The following is an 18,759-nucleotide window of genomic DNA, read 5'->3' as shown; positions in this document are numbered from 1 at the left end:
GTGACAACCAAGTGATTTTGCATCTCAGAGTCATGGCAACAATAGAACCAAACTCACTCTAATTTAAGATAATTAAACAGATATAAATTTGTTCACCAGAGAAGTAACTATAGTGGCCACCTGACCATCACACCCATATGTGCTATTTGAACATATATTATTTATTTATTTATTTATTTATTTATTAGATAGGGGCCTTATACTAGTGCATCTCAAAAAATTAGAATACCATGAAAAAGTTCCTTTTTTTCATAATTTAATTCAAAAAGGTAAACTTTCATATATTCTATATTCATTACATGTAAAGTGAAATATTTAAAGCCTTTTTTGTTTTAATTTTGATGATTATGGCTTATAGCTCATGAAAATCAGAAATCCAGTATCTCAAGTTATTAGAATATTCCCTAAGATCAATCAAAAAAAGGATTTACAATACAGAAATGTCCAACTTCTGAAATGTATATTCATTTATACACTCAATACTTGGTTGGGGCTCCTTTACCATGAATTACTGTATCAATGCGGTGTGGCATGGAGGTGATCAGTCTGTGGCACTGCTGAGGTGTTACTGAAGCCCAGGTTGCTTTGATAGTGGTCTTCAAGCGTATCTGTATTTTTGGGTCGGGTGTTTCTCATCTTCCTATTGACAATACCCCATAGAGTCTCTATGAGGTTCAGGTCAGGCAAGTTGGCTGGCCAATCAAACACAGTAATATCATGGTCAGCAAACCATTTGGTAGTAGTTTTGGCACTGTGGGTAGGTGCTAAGTCCTGCTGGAAAAGGAAATCAGCATCTCCAGAAAGCTCGTCAGCAGATGGAAGCATGAAGTGCTCTAAAATCTCCTGGTAGATGGCTGTGTTGACTTTGGACTTGATAAAATACAGTGGACCAACACCAGCAGATGACATGGCACCCCAAATCATCACAGACTGTGGAAACTTCACACTGGGCTTCAAACACCTTGGATTCTGTGCCTCTCCACTCTTCCTCCAGACTCTAGAACCGTGATTTCCAAATTAAATGCAAAATGTACTTTCATCTGAAAAGAGGACTTTGGACCACTGAGCAACAGTCCATTTCTTTCTCTCCTTAGCCCAGATAAGACACTTCTGACATTGTCTCTGGCTCAGGAGTAGCTTGATATTAGGAATGTGAAAGTTGTATCCCCTTTCTTGAAGATGTCTGTTCATGATGGGTCTTGATACACTGACACCAGCCTCAGTCCACTCCTTGTGAAGCTCTCCCAAGTTCTTGAATCAACTTTTCTTGACAATCCTCTCAAGACTGCGGCCATCCCTGTTGCTTGTGCACCTTTTCCAGCCACCCTTTTCAGCAATGACCTTTTGTGGCTTACCCTCCTTGTGGAGGGCATCAGTGATCATCTTCTGGACAACAGTCAAGTCAGCGGTCTTCCCCATGATTGTGGTTGTGTGTACTGAACTAAACCGAGAGATACACTGTGTTCATACTGTTTTACTCAAACTCGAAATGAAATATTCTAATATTTTGATGGTTTTTTTATGTTTTTGTACTGTATGCCATACTGATTAAAATAGGAAAATGCTTGAAACATTTTAGTTTATGTGTAATGAGTCTATAATATATAACATTTTCACTTTCTTAAATAGCTGATGGAAAATATTGAACTTTTTCACAATATTCTAATTTTTTGAGATGCACTAGTATATACACATTCAGATAGAAGGTTATGATCCTAACTTCACAATGCACACTAAGTAGGATACATACAGTGGTGCTTGAAAGTTTGTGAACCCTTTAGAATTGTCTATATTTCTGCATAAATATAACCTAAAACATCATCAGATTTTCACACAAGTCCTAAAAGTAGATAAGGAGATCCCACTTAAACAAATGAGACAAAAATATTATACTTGGCCATTTATTTATTGAGGAAAATGATCCAACATTATATACCTGTGAGTGGCAAAAGTGTGTGAACCTCTAGGATTAGCAGTTAATTTGAAGGTGAAATTAGAGTCAGGTGTTTTCAATCAATGGGATGACAATCAGGTGTGAGCGGGCACCTTGTTTTATTAAAAGAACAGGGATCTATCAAAGTCTGATCTTCACAACACATGTTTGTGGAAGTGTATCATGCCACAAACAAAGGAGATTTCTGAGTGTAGAAGCTGTCTGGATGTGGGTGGAGCACAGAAGTACGGCAGGCTGTTGTTAACTTTCAGATATGGTTTATTCTGGCTTTTCAGCACAATACTTTTTCTCATTTGGGACAGACACTCAGACACACGCATACACTGTCGTGCTCTGATCCCAATCTCTCGTCCTCTGCTCTCTTACTCCTTTCATGGAGCGCCGTCACTGCAAGACACACAAACACACATTAATTGACAACAGGTGTAGTGATTTGGCCACTCACCTTCCCTGACTCCGCCCTCCATTCACAAACTGATACTTGGCCATGCCCCCACTACCACAAAACCCCACCGCCGGACTCAGCCATCCAGCCTGCAGCGGACTCGCCCCCTCCCTTGATGGGACAGGAAGTCCACCACCACCTCGGCCTGTGGACCACCTCGAGTTTGAACAGCTGGAGGGCGAGACACCAACGGGTGATCCGTGCGTTGGCATCCTTCATGCAGTGGAGCCACTGAAGGGGCGTGTGGTCTGAACAGAGGGTGATCGGGCATCTCAGTAGGTAGTAGGTAGATGGCCAGGCACTCTTTATCATGCTGTACTTGCTTTCACGCATTGACAACTTTCGGCTAGTGTACAGCATGGGACATTCCTCCCCCTCCACCTTCTGGGACAGAATGGCCCCCAGCCCCCTGTCTGATGTGTCCATCTGGAAAATAAAGGGGAGAGAGAAGTCAGGGGAGTGTAAAAGTGGCCCCCCACACAGTGCAGCCTTTACCTTAGAGAAAGCCTGTTGGCACTGCTCCGTCCATCTGGTGCTCCCTTTTTAGTGAGATCAGTCAGTGGGCTGGTAATGTCCGCATAATCAGTTATGAACCTATGATAGTAGCCAGCCAGCCCCAGGAACTGTCTCACCCCCTTTTTGGTCTTGGGCCTCAGGCAAGGCCACAATCGCTGCAGTCTTGTTAATTTGGGGGTGCACCTGCCCATGACCCAAGTGGAAACCCAGATACCGTACTTCCACCCACCCAATTGCACACTTTTTGGGGTTAGCTCTGAGACCCGCATGCTCAGTGACTTTAGGATGGCCCTAAGGTGTTCGAGGTGCTGCGGCCAATCATTGCTATAGATGATAATGTTGTCTAGGTATGCAGCTGTGTAGGCAGTGTGGAGGTGGAGAACCCTGTCCATGAGCCACTGGAATGTCGCGGGAGCCCCAAACAACCCAAAAGGAAGTGTGATGAATTGGTGTAACCCAAATGGTGTGGGAATGGCTGTTTTCTCTCAGGATAGAGGAGTCAAGGGGATCTGCCAATGTCCCTTCATTAAATCCAGTGTCGAGTAAAAGCGAGCAGTGCCTAATTGATCGAGCAGCTTGTCAATGCAAGGCATTGGGTATGTCGAATTTAGACACCACATTGACCTTTCTATAGTCCACACAGAACCGGACCGACCCATCGGTCTTGGGAACCAGGACCACTGGGCTGCTCCAGTCACTGTTGGACTCCTCAATTATGCTCATTTCAAGCATGGCCTTGAGTTCATCCCAGACCACTTTTTTTGTGTTCAGGCAGGCGGTAAGGGCGGCTGCACACTACCACCCCTGGGGTGTCTCAGTGTGGTGTTCTATGAGGTGGGTACAGCTGGGCAGGGGTGAAAACACGTCGGACTTGACATTCTTGTGCCTGCCGCAAATTCTCCTGGGTTAAGTGTGTGAGTGTATAGAGTATTGTGCACAGGTCGAGAACGCATTGAATTTCATTCTTACTAGGCGAAGGTCCCTCCTTCCAATTTTCATGTAGCACATCCAAAATGCCACGCGGCTTACACCCATATAATAATTCAAATGGTGAAAAACCTGTGGAGGCTTGTGGGACCTCTTGTACTGCAAATAAAAGGGGTTAGAGCCATTTATCCCAATTACGTGCATCCTCACTTACAAACTTCCAAATTACATTTTTGAGTGTTTGATTAAAGCCATCCAAGTTCCACTAAGCCATCCATTTGTGGGTGATAGACACTGGTGTGGATAGACTTAATCCCCAATAGACCACACAGTTCGCGTAGTGTGTGTGACATAAATGCAGTGCCTTGGTCTATCAGGATTTTTTTCGGAATCCCAACCCAGGAGATAATACAGAAGAGCACTTCCGTGATACTGCGTGCTGAGATATTGTGAAGAGGCACTGCTTCTGGATATCCCGTTGCATAGTCCACCAGAATTAAAATAAAGCGATATCCCCATGTTGACCGATCTAATGGCCCAAAGAAGAACCATCCTGATTCTTTCAAAAGGGGTCTCGATCAAAGGGAGGGGGCGCAAAGGCACTTTTGGATTGGTCATGGGATTTACTAATTGGCATTTGCGGCATGCTGCACACCACCGACGGACATCCCCATGAATCCCTGGCCAATAGAACCGGGCCATTATTCGGACTAGTGTTTTGTCCTGCCCTAAGTGTCTGGCCATGGGATTAAAGTGAGCTGCCTGGAATATGAGTTCCTGGCGGCTCTTTGGGATTAATAAAGGTGTTATCTTTTCACCAGTTTGAGTATCTGCTTGGTATAACCTATCCTTAATAATAGAAAACTAGGGGAAGGCCGGTGTCGCATTTGGCTGGAGAATTTGACCATCGATGACTCTCACGTGGTCAAATGCATGCCAGAGAGTCTCGTCTCATGACTGCTCTAATGGGAAATACTCAAGGGAATCCCCGAGAGAAGGAGGAGAGGTGGGGTACTCCTCGCACCGCGTATCGCCCTGACGTGGTGCTGACGTAGATGGCTTCTCCCACCAATGCTAGTCTGGGATCTTCCCGAGACGTATTACTGCAGGACCCACTTCTTACTATGTGTTTCATTAACTCTTTAAATCCTGGCCAATCAGTCCCCAAAATCAGCGAGTGGGTGAGATGAGGAATAACCGCCACCTTTACACTATGCTTTTCTCCCTGAAATAGAATGTGGACAGACACTAAAGGGTAGTTGTGAACGTCCCCGTGCACACACAATACCTTCACCACTTGTGCTCTCCCCAATGCCTCACCTTGCACCAGGCTTTGGTGGATTGAGGTCTGGTTACAGCCGGAATCCACCAAGGCCTGATACATATCCCCTTGGACATTTACCGGTATACGATATGCCCCGGCCTGATCGAGGGCAGTTTCTGGCGCATTGGGGACCCGGATCACCATGCCCACCTCCATCGCAGAGCACTGATTTTGGAAATGTCCCTGCTCCCTGCAGCACCAGCATACCGGCCCAGGCTCTTCCTCTGCACTGGTGTTACGGACATCACTCAGGTAGGAGAAGACACAGACAAGGAAGGGGGAAACGGGAGGACACCACGGGTACATCGGGCCGGCTGTGGGGGGCGGCCCCCACCTCCGCAGTGGGAGAACAGGGCGAGGATGGGAAGCAGAGGGAGAGAGAGAGGAGAAGGAGAAGCATGTCTTCCTGCCGTCTGAACTGCCGCCATGTGGTTCTCTGCCAGCTTGATGGCTTGATCCGGTGACGCCGGGCAATGACACTAGACTCACTCCGCTGTTCCTTCTGGAAGTCATGCAATGAACTGTTCCAGCATCACCAGGTCAATAATTCCCTCTGTGTCACGGTCACCTGTCCTCAAACAACCTCCTTCAAGCACAGCGATTGGAAGTGCTGATGCTGTTGCTCTGAGGAGTGGCCAACACGCTGGAGGATAGCTTTCTTGAGATCCGCATATACAAGCCAGCTGTTGGCAGGGAGCTGCAGCGTGGCGAGCTGCGCCTCGCCGGTCAGCAGGGTAAGGAGGCGCGCTGCGTGCTGCTTGACTGGCCAACCCCACGCCTCTGCTGCTTGCTCAAAGAGCACGAGGAAGGCTTCTGGATCATCGTGCGGACCCATCTTTGTTAGGGTGAGGTGGGGAAGGTCCGCTACAGTGGCGGTCGTGGTCCCTGCTGACACGAGTAGGTGCCGGAATGCCTGGTGGTCTTCTTGTTGGGCCAGCATCAAGGCTTCAAACCGTTGTCCCTGCTCCTTTCGGAGGGCGATCAGCGCTTGATGCTTGTTCTGCTGTGTCATGGCAAGGGCATGGATGAGGTCTTTAAAGGGCGAGGACTCCATGGGGGGGTTCCCTTCGGTACTCCCGGGTTTTGGCACCACTGTAGAAGCTGTCCGGATGTGGGTGGAGCACAGAAGTACTGCAGACTGTTGTTAACATTCAGATTTGGTTTATTTTGGCTTTTCAGCACAATACTTTTTCTCATTTGGGACAGACACTCAGAGACACACACACACTGTCGTGCTCTGGTCCCAATCTCTTGACCTCTGCTCTCTTACTCGTTTTATGGAATGCCGTCACTGCAAGACACACATTAATTGACAAAAGGTGTAGCGATTTGGCCACTCACCTTCCCTGACTGCGCCCTCCATTCACAAACCAACACTTGGCCAAGCCCCCACTGCCACACTGAGAACCTCAGAAAAAGCGTTGTTGATGCTCATCAGGCTGGAAAAGGTTACAAAACCATCTCTAAAGAGTTTGGACTCCACCAATCCACAGTCAGACAGATTGTGTACAAATGGAGAAAATTCAAGACCATTGTTACCCTCCTCAGGAGTGGTCGACCAACAAAGATTACTCCAAGAGCAAGGCGTGTAATAGTTGGCGAGGTCACAAAGGACCCCAAGATAACTTCTAAGCAGCTGAAGGCCTCTCTCACATTGGCTAATGTTAATGTTCATGAGTCCACCATCAGGAGAACACTGAACAACAATGGTGTGCATGGCAGGGTTGCAAGGAGAAAGCCATAGCTCTCCAAAAAGAACATTGCTGCTCGTCTGCAGTTTGCTAAAGATCATGTGGATAAGCCAGAAGGCTATTGGAAAAATGTTTTGTAGATGGATGAGACCAAACTAGAACTCATTGGTTTAAATGAGAAGCATTATGTTTGGAGAAAGGAAAACACTGCATTCCAGCATAAGAACCTTATCCCATTTGTGAAACATGTTTCACAGTAGTATCTAAGTTTGGGCCTGTTTTGCTGCATCTAGGCCAGGACGGCTTGCCATCATTGATGGAACAATGAATTCTGAATTATACCCGTCATGCTCCGCCCCAGACATCCACTCCGGAGATTATGGATCTTTCATGCCAGCGCCGATCCGGATCCGGGACAGGAATTCCTTCTCCCCTGAACTCACTTCCTGGTTTTCACTGCTGCTTATTTAAAGGCCATTCTCAGACTCTGTTTTTGCCAGAACGTCTCGTTTGCTTCTCTAGCCATTTCTGTGCCTCTCTTGCTCCTCATGGTTTTTCTCTCTAGCGATTTTCTCTTGTCCATGGTTTTTGCACTAGCGTTTTTCTGGTTCTTGTTTTTTTTGCACTGAGGATTATTTATGGTTCATGGCTTTTGCACTAAGGATTTTCTGGTTCATGGTTTCTTGCACTAGGGTTTTTTTGCGCAAGCATTTTTGTCTTTGCCTGTCTCATGTTTTTGTCAAGTTGTTTGTTCTCATTTTGCCTTGTCTATTTTTGCTATTTGTTTTTCATCCTGTTTATCTTTTGCCACACCCTTTCTTCCCTGTATTAAATCATCTTATTTATTGGATTACTGTCTGTGTTCTGTTTTTGAATCCTAACTTCACCATACCTCCACCAGCCCTAACAGTACATTCTGGCCAACATGCATCCAGCGGAACTCACCCATCTGAGAACGCCCATCCAGCAGCAAGAGACTCTCCTCAGGACCCACCAACAAGACCTACAACAAATTACCCAGAACCTCGCCACCCTGTCCAATGCACTCAACCTTCTCACCACGCACATGCAGCACTGTCAAGCCATGCCTACCCCTGCTCAGCCATCTCCTACTTCAGCTCCTGCCACCACCTTTCTCCATGAACCGAGACTTCCAGCACCTCAGCCCTACAATGGAGAACCAGGTACTTGCAGATCATTTTTGTCTCAATGTTCATTACTTCTAGAACTGCAACCTCTGGCCTTCCCCACAGAACACTCCCAGGTAGCATATACCAGTGTTTCTCAACCTTTTTTCAGTCATGGCACACTTCAGAAGCATGCAAATTCTCAAGGCACCCCCATATAAAATATGCGCAGTCACGCTGAACATACGCTGACCCCGGCAGTGACGTGACATGGGAAAGGGGGCCGTGAGACAAATTTTGATGATGCATGAGGTGGCGATGATCTGCATTAGTGTAACTATCGTTTTTTGGAATTTTAATTCATTTTATTTATTTCAATGTTAGAATATATAATTTTTTGACGGCACTCCTAACGAAGCCAGACGGCACCCCAGGGTGCCCTGGCACCCCGGTTGAGAAAGATTGGCATATACAATAACGCTCTTCACCGGCAAGGCCAGAGAGTGGGGAACTGCGGTCTGGGATGCCAATGCACCGTTCTGTTCCAGTTTCAAGGACTTTTCCAAGGAGATGAGGCAAACTTTCGCCCGTTCTCTGTCCAGCCGGGAGGTGGCCAGAGAGCTCATGGAGCTGTGGCAGGGGTCCCGGTCTACCTCGGATTACGCCATCGAGTTCCAGATGTTGGCGGCTTCGTGCGGTTGGAATGAGAACGCCTAGACCGACGCGTTCCTGCACGGCTTGTCCGACGCCATCAAGGACAAGTTGGTATCGTGGGAACTGCTGTCAGACCTATCCAGCCTCATGGACCTCGCCAACTGCATTGACAATCAGATCCAGCAATGGAGGAGAGAGAAGAACTGCCCCAGATTCACCTCCTCTCCACCTCCTGCCGCGTCTGTCGAACCCATGCAGGTAGACCGGGTTCAGGTGTCAGCAGAGGAATGGCATCACAGGCGGAGCACAGGGGCCTGTTTCTACTGCACTCAGCTGGGACACATCTGCCGAGCCTGCCCGCTAAAAGGACAAGCCCACCAGTGAATCAAGGGGCCCTGGTGGGCAACGCTCAGAACCAGTCCCCTGCTAATCGTACGTTACTTCCTGTCATCATTATCTGTGACAACCAGCATCACCACCTCCAGGCCCTTGTCGACTCGGGCAGACAGGAACCTGATCTGCTCCACCACTGCTAAGCATCTGGGAATCCCACTACTTTTCCCTCTCACTGTCCTGACACTCAATGGCACCGGCTTGACCAGCATCACCCACCTTACCACCCCGCTGACCCTGAGGATTTCCAGTAACCACTCAGAAACCATCCAGCTTCATGTCATGAACAACCCACACGTACCCATCGTCCTAAGATTACCATGGTTAATGCAACACAACCCCCACCTTAACTGGGCTGACAACACCATCCTAGGCTGGAGCCAGTCCTGCCTAGCTTCCTGTCTGAACTCCGCTCTGCCTCCTGCCAAACCACCATAGCCTTCAGCCAGTGAGTTCCCTGACCTCTCTCACGTGCCTTTGGAATATCTGGATCTCAAACTTGTTTTCACCAAAACCCAAGCAGTGTTCCTCCCTCCTCACAGACCCTATGACTGTAGTATCAACCTCCTACCCAGGACAGCACCCCCCAAAGGACGACTCTACTCTCTCTCTCTCCCGTCGAAAGGCAAGCCATGGAGAAGTACATCTCCGAATCTTTGGCAGCTGGGATCATCCATCTATCCTTCCTCTTCCCCAGCAGGGGTGGGATTCTTCTTCATGGAAAAGAAGGACAAGTCACTCCGCCCCTGCATTGAATATTGGGGTCTCAACACCATCACGGTCAAGAACCGCTACTCATGACTGCTCATGACCACAGCCTTTGAACTACTCCATGGAGCCAAGGTATTCACCAAGCTAGAGCTACGCAATGCATACCATCTTGTCAGGATCAGGGAGGGGGACGAGTGGAAGATGGCCTTTAACACCACCACTGGTCACTACAAGTACCTTGTGGTCCCTTTCAGCCTGACCAATGCACCTGCAGTCTTCCAGGCACTCATTAATGACATCTTAAGGGACTTCCTAAGCATCTTTGTCTTTGTGTACCTGAATGACATCCTGATCTTTTCCCGCTCCCTGGAGGAACATCGGGGTCATGTTCGGCAGGTCCTCCAGTGACTGCTAGGGAACAAGTTATTCGTCAAGGTGGAAAAGAGTGAATTTCACCAGAGCTCTGTCTCATTTCTGGGATTCATCATCTCCCTGGCAAGGATCCCGATGGACCCCCTCAAGCTCGAGGCAGTTGCCTATTGGCCCACCCTATCTTCGAGACGAGAGCTCCAGCGCTTCCTAGGATTCGCCAACTTCTACAGGTGCTTCATTCACAACTTCAGCACGGTGGCCGGACCTCTTTCAGCCCTGACCTCAACCAAGACCCAATTCAAGTGGGGGGAGGAAGCAGAGAAAGCCTTTTCCATGCTCAGGCACAGGTTTACCACAGCACCCATTCTCACCATACCCAATCTTACCAAGCAGTTTATTGTCGAGGTCGACACTTCCGAGTCAGGGGTTGGAGCCATACTATCTCAGAGGGCCAGTGACGACAAGGCCCACCCATGCTCCTTCTTCTCCCGCCGGCCATCCCCAGCCGAACGGAATTACGACATCAGAAACTGAGAACTACTGGCTATTAAACTAACCTTGGAGGAGTGGAGGCACTGGCTTGAGGGGTTGGAGCTCCCCTTCCTAGTCTGGATTGACCATAAGAATCTGGAATACCTCAAGTCCGCCAAACGCCTGAATTCCCGTCAAGGCCGTTGGTCTCTCTTCTTCTCGCGGTTCAACTTCACGCTCTCCTACTGCCCAGGCTCCAAGAATGGCAAACCCAATGCCCTGTCCAGGATGTTCTCTTCCCACCAAGAGGAGTCCAAGCTGCCCGAGACCATCCTTCTTCCATGCTGCCTGGTGGGAGCTATCATTCTAGAGGTTGAGATGCTCATGCAGAAAGCCCTGGAGCAGGACCCTGGTGAAGGTAACTCCAACAACACTCCTCCTAACCACCTGTTTGTTCCCTGTCCTATGCAAACCCAGGTGCTGCAGTGGGGTCTTGGCTCCAAGCTGGCCTGTCAACCGGGAGCCACCCGAACCCTGGCATTCATCCAGCAGTGCTTTTGGTGGCCATCCATCAAGGAGGACGTCCAGGAGTTCGTGGCAGCCTGCGACACATGTACCCGGAACAAGACAGCCAATCGACCCCTTGCTGGCTTGCTAAGATCCCTCCTGACTCCACATCAACCTTGGTCTCACATCGCCCTGGACTTTGTCACAGGACTCCCCAACTCAGGTGGCAACACATGCATCCTCACGGTCATTGACCGTTTGTCCAAGATCGCCCATTTCATTCCTCTGCCCAAGCTCCCCTCAGCCAAAGAGACCGCAGAATTACTCATCCACCATGTCTTCCGCCTACATGGACTACCACCGACATCGTTTCTGACCGGGGCCCTCAGTTCACTGCACAGTTTTGGAGGGCCTTCTGCAAACTCATTGGGGCCTCCTGTAGTCTCACCTCAGGCTTCCACCCACAGACCAATGGCCAGGCAGGACGGGCAAACCAGGCTTTGGAGGTTGCACTCAGGTGCATGGCATACAGGGATGCCAGTTCTTGGAGTAAGTACCCTGGATCGGGTACGCTCATAACACTCTTCCTTCATCTGCCACAGGTCTCTCACCCTTCCAGTGCTCCCTAGGTTACCAACCACCACTCTTCCCCAACGAAGAGGAGGAGGTCACTGTCCCCTCAGCCCAGACCTTCATATGCCACTGCAGGAGGATGTGGGCATTGGCCTGGAGAAAACTCATTCGCTCTGCCCTAGCATCCAAGAGGCAGGCTGACAAACGCCGCTCTAAGGAGCCCACTTACTGGGCGGGGCAATGAGTCATGCTCTCCACATGCCATCTGCCACTCAGAACCATCTCCCACAAGCTGGCTCCCAGGTACCTAGGACCCTTCCTCATCAAAAAGGTAATCAACCCATGTTCTGTCAGACTGGCACTACCACTCACCAAGTGATGCATCCACCCCACGTTCCACATGTCACAGCTTAAACCTCTGGTCTCTAGTTCTTTCGTATGGGAGTATACAGTTTGGGATGCAGTTCAAGTAGTTATAGTGTGCAACTGCTCAGTATTCTTCAGAGTTGAAGGAAATAGGGTTGCTAAATAGTGTACAGAACAAGAACATAATATTAAGAGTTGTTTTGTCCATAGTCTGTGTTCTCCAACTATTTTTTTAATGTATTTGTTCTGTGAAAAAAATTTGCCATGACCTGGATAGTGTTAGGATACTACCTACAATCCTTATCACGAGATTAAATAGTCATAACTCTGGCAAGCAGAGGGCTCAAATCACTTACTTGCGCAATTTAGATCTTATCTCACTGATGGATAGTTTTATTTTATATTAAGACAGACAGACAAACAAAAACAAAAGACAAGAATACAAAACCAGATTAAAAAACAAAGTAGCGAAATATAAAAATCAAGGCTTAGTAAAGTCTGGCAGCATAAAGACAGGGTGATAATTCACAGTGAATGTATGTGTGCAAAGTCCTTAAATAGTTTGTGGTTGTAATGATGAACAGGTGTGTGTAATCAGAAGTCACATGAACTTGAACGTTAGAGCTGGTGGGATTTGTAGTCTGTGGTATCTATATTTGTATGCTGTTGTGGATTGTGGAAAAGTTTGTGAAAGGTCTGTGAAAAATTATTATTATTATTATTATTATTATTATAATATAATCAAGTTTCAATTACAAAAGTATAAAGATATTCACCAGTACCACCCATATTGTTATTAGTCATTGACCAGCTATCTTGAGTTCTCAACTGGGCAATGATACAAATTCCACAACAATGATAAATGCTCTCTGTCATCACTAGCTTCCCACCAAATTAGAAAACTAATGAATGGCTCTAACACTCCATCAGCCCTTTATCCTTTTTCTTCCTCTTCCAAAATGGTATTGGACTCTTACTTTCTCTGTCTTTCCTGAATGGCTGCAGCTTCTGCCAGTGACCTTGTTACCAGGGTTCTAAGTATTTAAAGACCCACCTTTTTCTCTTGCATTTAGTTCAGTCTGACGTTTTTAAATGTTGTCAAGTCCACTCCCCATACACTTTTATTCTATCTTACATTAATTTTATTTTATTTATATGACTTTCATTTAAGATTTATTTATTCTTATTTTTGTGTTTTTCTTATCTTTGCCTTGTATTTCTTACTTTTTATTACTCTATTTCAATTCAATTCAAATTCAACTCAAAACACTTTATTTGTCCCCTAGGGGCAATTTAAAGGCACGCAGAGAAGTACAGTTAAACACATTTTTATAAATATATATCCTTGTTCCTCAAATGTATTCTTCTTGTATTGTCCATTTTAATTACATTGACTGTAAAGCACTTTGGGTCAACTCCTATTGTTTTTAAATGTGCTATCCAAATAAAGTGACTTGACTTGATGTTTGAATATTTTTCTCCTCTGATTCACTAATAATTTTTTAGTTTTAAAAAATCTATTCTCTGTAAATTTTAGGCCTGGAGAAAATATACAGAGAAAAATTGAGAAAAAATTTTGATAGAACAAAGAAACACTTTTCGAGAAAATCTAGACAATGCTGTTGTTACAGTGTAATGACTGTTAGTGTTAAACCTTTCACAATATAACAGTTAAATAACTGTATATAACTCATGTCAATATTCCCACCAAGTGACAAGTGAGACTATGTTTATTGATGTATTTACCTTTATTTAAATAATGTAATAGCGGAGCTCTTTGTGCATGCTTTGTGCACATGGAGTGAACTTGGTAGAAATGCCTGATTTTTGATGGCTTGACTACATGATGTACATACAAGTATGTACATGTACCACCACAGGGTACCCGATCATAAGTGCAAGGCAACATATCTCATAAACACTTGACCACCAGACAATAAAATTTGTATCTTTATTTATATAAGATAGATGGGTTTTTATACAGCACTTATTTTAATGTGCTTTTTAAAAATAACGTGGGATTATTTATGAACACATTTTACAAACATATATTCATGACAATTTCATATAAAAGGACAGTCGACAGATGTAAGTGCAGGGAGAGTTTTATTGAAAGCATGCGAGCAAACATCCAAAATGGAGACAAAGGCAGAGTTGAAAAATGGGCAGTGGGGCACAGACAGGATATCAAAGTCAAGGTCAAGCCTTTTTTTAAATGATCATTTCAACCATATACAGTTGGTACAGTACACAGTTAAAATGAAACAATGTTTCTCCAGGACCATGGTGATTAAACATCACAGGACTACAAAACTATAACAACAAAGTGCAAGAATGCAGCAAATGCAAACATTGTAGACAATAAACTACACACAACAAAAAGTGCAAACATCAACAACACAAAGTACAGACAACAAGGACAGTGCAAAAATGACAGCTAGAGCAGTGGCTACAATTATCGACACCTTAACGATCTTTTGGTCATTGCAAAAGTAGAAAAGACTTTCAATACATAAATTGTGCATGAGTAATTACTTAAACTTCCACTGGAAAAAAAAATGAGTTGATTCCCAATTACTTAGCGTATCAGGTCATGTGACAGTGTTCCACAATTATCAACACCTTTGTCCACAGTTATCGATACTGTTCCACAATTATTGACATCCAGATGATTATTTTTAAAAAAAAATTGGTATGTGGTATTAAGTTAACAAAACATAGTTTTTATTTAAAATTTGTTTTACTGACCCTGTGATGACCTGGCGACTTGTTCAGGGTGTACCCCGCCTTTCACCCATAGTCAGCTGGGATAGGCTCCAGCTTGCCTGCGACCCTGTAGAACAGGATAAAGTGGCTAGAGATAATGAGATGACATGAGATTTGTTTTACTTATATTTAATCCAAAATATATTTTATATAAATATATTGATATCTGTGCTTATGTAAATGAGGAAGTAATTCTAATGTTTGTAAACAATGATAATGTTTAATCTGTGCCAGAAAATTTGTTTCCACTTTCTACCCACTTTCTAAGTATTTTCATAGATCACGTTTTGTTAATCATTCATTGTTATTTGTATTAATTTATAGTTTTGTAGCTTACCAATAATTCAAACAATGCTCTAATTTGTTGCAATTTGATTCAGATTGGTGAAGCTTCAGTATTTTCAAACGAGTGATTTTTAATTAAGATTTTAAATTTACGTCTAAACATATAAAATGTCTACTGATATTTTAATATGTGGTAGATATTTAAAACAAATTGCAAAAAAAATTCTGAATGGAATAGAAAAATCTGAATATTTCAAGCATGTAATTTTTCATATGCTAGGAATTTAATTCTGGTCTAATTCTATTTATTGCAATAGCATTCCAAATACTCTAAGCATTCCATTCTGTTATGAATCAGAACAAAAATTATCATAAATCATAACACTTTTTTTTTAATTACTTCATCTACAACCCCGATTCCAAAAAAGTTGGGACAAAGTACAAATTGTAAATAAAAACGGAATGCAATAATTTACAAATCTCAAAAACTGATATTGTATTCACAATAGAACATAGACAACATATCAACTGTCGAAAGTGAGACATTTTGAAATTTCATGCAAAATATTGGCTCATTTGAAATTTCATGACAGCAACACATCTCAAAAAAGTTGGGACAGGGGCAATAAGAGGCTGGAAAAGTTAAAGGTACAAAAAAGGAACAGCTGGAGGACCAAATTGCAACTCATTAGGTCAATTGGTAATAGGTCATTAACATGACCTGGGTATAAAAAGAGCATCTTGGAGTGGCAGCGGCTCTCAGAAGTAAAGATGGGAAGAGGATCACCAATCCCCCTAATTCTGCACCAACAAATAGTGGAGCAATATCAGAAAGGAGTTTGACAGTGTAAAATTGCAAAGGGTTTGAACATACAGTATCATTATCTACAGTGCATAATATCATCAAAAGAGTCAGAGAATCTGGAAGAATCTCTGTGTGTAAGGATCAAGGCCGGAAAACCATACTGGGTGCCCGTGATCTTTGGGCCCTTAGATGGCACTGCATCACATACAGGCATGCTTCTGTATTGGAAATCACAAAATGGGCTCAGGAATATTTCCAGAGAACATTATCTGTGAACACAATTCACCGTGCCATCCGCCGTTGCCAGCTAAAACTCTATAGTTCAAAGAAGAAGCCGTATCTAAACATGATCCAGAAGTGCAGACGCCTTCTCTGGGCCAAGGCTCATTTAAAATGGACTGTGGCAAAGTGGAAAACTGTTCTGTGGTCAGACGAATCAAAATTTGAAGTTCTTTATGGAAATCAGGGTGTAATTCGGACTAAAGAGGAGAAGAACGACCCAAGTTGTTATCAGCGCTCAGTTCAGAAGCCTGCATCTCTGATGGTATGGGGTTGAATTAGTGCGTGTGGCATGGGCAGCTTACACATCTGGAAAGACACCATCAATGCTGAAAGGTATATCCAGGTTCTAGAGCAACATATGCTCCCATCCACACGACGTCTCTTTCAGGGAAGACCTTGCATTTTCCAACATGACAATGCCAAACCACATACTGCATCAATTACAGCATCATGGCTGCGTAGAAGAAGGGTCCGGGTACTGAACTGGCCAGCCTGCAGTCCAGATCTTTCACCCATAGAAAACATTTGGCGCATCATAAAATGGAAGATACGACATAAAAGACCTAAGACAGTTGAGCAACTAGAATCCTACATTAGACAAGAATGGGTTAACATTCCTATCCCTAAACTTAAGCAACTTGTCTCCTCAGTCCCCAGATGTTTACAGACTGTTGTAAAGAGAAAAGAGGATGTCTCACAGTGGTAAACATGGCCTTGTCCCAACTTTTTTGAGATGTGTTGTTGTCATGAAATTTAAAATCACCTAATTTTTCTCTTTGAATGATACATTTTCTCAGTTTAAACATTTGATATGTCATCTATGTTCTATTCTGAATAAAATATGGAATTTGGAAACTTCCACATCATTGCATTCCGTTTTTATTTACAATTTGTACTTTGTCCCAACTTTTTTGGAATCGGGGTTGTACTTCAACAATGTTACACAAAGATTGACAGTTGTAAATGTCACTTAATTGCACAGGGTGTTGATACTATGATCGATACCTTACATGACTTCTCAAACGCGTGTTTAGATACAAAATGGTGACTGTCAAATGAAAGACTAATTTAAAAAAAGTAGGTTTCGACAAGGATATCATGAAATATCAGTGAATTTGATAAGTAAAAACATATCCATGATCTTTCCACCATGCTTACCTGCAATGATAACATCCAGGTTTTCTTCAAATTGCTGATCAAGCTAAAAAAAATTCCATCTCAGGTAACAAGCTGTGTCATCAGACAGTAAGATCAAAGGGTGGGGGGGTCTTCTGGTTGATTAATTTACCAATAATAATTGTTGTAACTGAAACTAACCTTTGTAAAATTGTTTTTTATTGGTAAATCTGAAAAGGTGTTGTGAGGTCAAATTTTATTATATGTAGGTTATGATCAGAATATGAATCAGAATCAGTAGGTTAAATCAAGATATATGTAGACATATGTAAGTTTAGTTAAGAATTCAGCGAATTATTCTGTGTCAAAATTATATTAGTTGAAACGGCCTTATGTCTCGGCTGGACATTGTTTGGGAACATTTTGTTTATTTTTTTTATATGAATGTGTATTTTGAACAGAGAAGTGTCTGAAGGATTCACCAAGGTCTGTTTTGGTGTCAGATCGACTCACACACACTCTGAAATGGTAGAATTAAAGTTCATGTTTATGTTAATTCATTTAGTTGAAACTTAGGTTATAGCTTCTTAAAAGCTTGAAATATACTATGGTAGTGATTTGGATCCCGTAATTAATGAATGCATTCCGTGATTAATGTTAGTTTTATAGTTTTAGATTAGCTTCATAATGACATTATAATTATAATTAAGATCTTATGATTCTAAGGGTTTTTAGTTTAAAATCATTAACCTAATTTAGTTATAAGTTTAATCCTGTTAGTTGTTTAATTGTTCTCTCTCTTTCAGACATATTCTCATTGTTCTTGTGTTTAAGTTGTTCTTATTTTTTATGTTTATTTTCTTATAACATTCCTTGTTTTAGCATTATTAAAGACATATTGTTATTTGTTATTTTGCTTATGTTGATGAAATCAAGATGTAATTTACTGACTTAACACACATTTATGTATTAAGGAATTATGTTAATTATTAAGATCCTTTTTGTGCAAACTAGTGTCTTTGACCTTCTCTGAATAGACTCCGTAGACTAGACATTATCTGTGTTTAGACATTCCATGCTATTCCATGAATATTAACCATAATACTGATCATAAGCCAAGACTCTGATATCTATCTGTACCTTACTGTCAGCAAAAATATGTTATTATATTATGATTGATTCAAGATCATTACACACTTCCACATAGACGCACATCCATCACACACACACACACACACACACACACACACACACACACACACACACACACGAAGACAAAACATAAACACAGAGACACTATGGCTACGTTCACACTGCAGGCTGAAGTGACTCAAATCCGATCTTTTCGCCCATATGTGACCTGTATCCGATCTTTTATTGACAATATGAACGACACAGATCCGATTTTTTCAAATCCAACCCAGGCCGTTTGGATATGTGGTCCTAATTCCGATCCCTATCCGCTCTTTTCATA

This window comes from Neoarius graeffei, chromosome 20 (genome assembly GCF_027579695.1).
Source record: "Neoarius graeffei isolate fNeoGra1 chromosome 20, fNeoGra1.pri, whole genome shotgun sequence".
In the NCBI taxonomy this organism is placed as follows: Eukaryota; Metazoa; Chordata; class Actinopteri; order Siluriformes; family Ariidae; genus Neoarius; species Neoarius graeffei.
The sequence above is the reverse complement of the archived record's forward strand: the minus strand, read 5'-3'. Positions refer to the sequence as shown.